Source organism: Mastomys coucha, unplaced genomic scaffold (assembly GCF_008632895.1).
Source record: "Mastomys coucha isolate ucsf_1 unplaced genomic scaffold, UCSF_Mcou_1 pScaffold23, whole genome shotgun sequence".
Classification (NCBI taxonomy): Eukaryota; Metazoa; Chordata; class Mammalia; order Rodentia; family Muridae; genus Mastomys; species Mastomys coucha.
In genome coordinates, this window is record NW_022196906.1 from 25,516,402 (window position 1) to 25,519,582 (window position 3,181).

At 39.6% G+C, this 3,181-nt stretch overlaps 1 protein-coding gene across 2 annotated transcripts in view; it reads right to left on the reverse strand.

Moving 5' to 3' along the window:
- Tmem45b (transmembrane protein 45B) overlaps positions 1–3,181 on the reverse strand; it is a 60,654-nt gene that overhangs the window by 49,405 nt on the left and 8,068 nt on the right. The window contains exon 2 of one of the 2 annotated variants that reach the window (XM_031344976.1): positions 1,172–1,241. The exons of the other annotated variant lie outside the window; for it this stretch is intronic. The gene's annotated coding sequence lies outside the window, so the exon portion shown is untranslated. The remainder of the gene's footprint in view (positions 1–1,171; positions 1,242–3,181) is intronic. 2 annotated transcript variants of the gene reach the window in all.

Genomic DNA, 3,181 nt, shown 5'->3' on the forward strand with positions numbered 1-3,181 from the left:
AATATAAAATACCTTGGTGTGACTCTAACTAAGCAAGTAAAAGATCTGTATGACAAGAACTTCAAGTCACTGAAGAAGGAAATCAAAGATCTCAGAAGATGGAAAGATCTCTCATGCTCATGGATTGGCAGGATTAATATGGTAAAAATGGCCATCTTGCTGAAAGCAATCTACAGAGTCAATTCAATCCCTATCAACCTAAAAAAGGGGACTTCTGCCCCTGGACCAGGTAGAGAGGGGCCACCCAGAACTCCCTCTGACTGGAGAACTAAGTTCTTGCTTGGACTTCGAGACAAAGCACTGCAAGGGAATATAAAGCAAAAACTAAACATATCTTTCTGGGTTCCCTGAGGGACAAGCCTGACTGCATAGGGGTTGATGTCCAAACTATCCCCTCTCCAGGAAAAAGACATCAGGATGGATATGCCCCCCCTGCCTCACTGCACAACACCAGGAGGACTGGAGTCATTACAAGGTCCCCTTTAGTCACTGGAGGTCAGGCCTCTATCCCTGCCTTTGCAAAGATTAAGATCACCATGGTCCTTCTATTCAAAAGAAAAAGGGGTAGATGTTGGGAGCAACCTTGTTTGAATGTTAATTGCTCTGTTAGCCATAACTGCTTACTGTGGGAAAGTACTAGCCCAGCTGAGAACAAATAGCTAGGTACCTAGCAACCTATTCTGTTTTGTTCTTCCTGCTGAACTTTTTACCCAGCCAGTATCCTGGTCTTGAGAACACCTGAACCCTCCATGCCTAACAACCATTCCCCAGAGACAAAGTGACCCTATTCCAACACCCTCACCCCCTATCCTGCTTCTAAGAGTATGTAACCAGTGTGGGAACAATAAAAATTTGTCAGCTTGATCAGACTTCTTGACTTGTTTGTTGGGAGCAACCTTGTCTGAATGTTAACTGCTCTGTCAGCCATACTGCTTATTGGCACAAAAGTCTTGGCCTCCATGGGAATGTAGCCCAGGGAAAGTACTGACCCGGCTACTAATAGTTATTAATCTTGCTGTTAGGTATCTAACAATTCATTCTGGTATGAGATCAGACATCTATGGGTCTTGTAGACAAGTGCTTAATTCCTTGTCCAAGTTGTGAACAAAATTGCTATGCATCCTGTAGACAGGTACCTACCAACCTGAACTTTTCACCAAGTCTCCTGTACCTTTATATTTCCCTGGTTTCTGAGGCTACTCCATGTTGTATACTTGCATCTGAAGATTTGGAGCTGGGAGCTGCAGACAAGAGAGAACATGCAGTGTTTGACTTTCTGGGTCTGGGTTATCTCACTCAGCATAACCTTTTCTCAATCCATCCATTTGCCTGAAAAGGTCATGGTTTCATTTTTCCTTACAACTGAACAGTATTCCATTGTGTATGTGTTCCATGGTTTCATTTCCCATTTATCAGTGGAGGAACATTTAGGTCATTTCCATTTCCAGCCTATTCTCAATAGGCAGTGACCATGGCTGAGCAAGTACCTGTGAAGTAGATTGTTGAGTCCTTTGGGGTTATGCTAGATTCATTTTTTAGCTGCACCAGTTTGCATTTCTGCCCAAAGTGAACCAGGGTCACCCTTTCCCTACACTGTGCCAGTGTGTGTTGTCAGTTGTTTTGTTGGTCTTTCAGAGATATCATCTCAAAGATGTTTTAATTTGCATTTCTCTAATTGATAAATGTGATAAGCACCATTTTCATGATTTCTTTGCCATTTTTGTTTCTTCTATTAGGAACTCTCTGTTTGATGGAAACCATTACAGCAACTCACAACCAATGAAAATACAGAGTCATGAAGCCCAGTCCCTACTGATACATCCAGAATACAACTCCTGCTCCTAAGGCATGGAAATAGTTGAGGGAGAGAGAGTAGAAAGATTGTAAGGACCAGAGGAATATGGGGTTTGTTGTGAGCTTCTTGTTTCCTAGTAATGTCATAATCTATATTCACAAAGTCTCACCAACATGATTGCTTAAACAAGAGATGAACAAGGATGACACCTATAGACATGCTAAGAGGGATGGGAGAAAGCTAACAAGCCTCCAATCCTACACAAAAACCTACATCAACTAAGGAATGCTGAGCTGGGGAAAAATAGTCATCTCTGAGAAGAGCACACCAATTAATCATCCAATAACAAATGGTCAGTCCTGACAACACACATACAAGTATCATTATAGTAGTGAGCACACACACATGTGCGCGTACACACACACACACACACACACACACACACACACAAACACTCAGATATACATAGACATACACACAGTGAGCACCCATATACATTTATATGTATATATTAATATATATTATGTTAATATATATTAATGCATATATATCTATGTATGTATGATATATATGTATATGTACAATACAATATATGTTAATGAAAAAAGAGGCCATAAATTTGAAAGAGAGCAAAAAGGGATATATGGGAGGGTTTGGAGGGAAGAAAGGGAAGGGGTAAATGGTATAATAATAATCTCAAAATAATAAAAACCATTTCAAAGGTTAAAAACCCTTTTCTTTAGAACCCTAACCTACTTAATTTTTTCATTCAATGTACTTTGATCATATTCTTTCTCCTCTCCCAACTGCTCTCAGACCCTCTCTACTTTCTACCTATTCAACTTCAAATTACTTCTTTTTTTCTCTAAAACAACAAAAAATTAAGAAAAACAATGAAAATTGAAAAATAAAACAGACAAACAGAAAGAAAACAAGACAAAAATACCAAAACAAGCCAGGCAGTGATGGCACAGACTGCCTACTCCACTCAGGAGGCAGAGGCAGATGGATCTCTGTGAGTTTGAGGCCAGCTTGGTCTACAAACTGAGTTCCAGGGCAGTCAGGGATACACAGGGACCCTGTCTTGAAAACCAAACCAAAGCAAAGCAAAACAAGAATGTACAAAACAAACAAACCCACAAACAACCACCTCCACCAACAAGAAACCCATGGGGTCTGTTTTGTGTTGGCCAACTCACTAGCTACACTAGTTACATGATTTCAATTTATCTGTATTTGTTAATGTTTAAAAACATATTTTAAGTAAATAGAATTAAATCACATTGTTTCCCTTTTGTGGCCCAACTACTCCCAGAGTCCCCCCTTCAAACCTACAATATCTTTTTTGTCATATTCCTTAAAATTTATAAAATATTATAACAATAA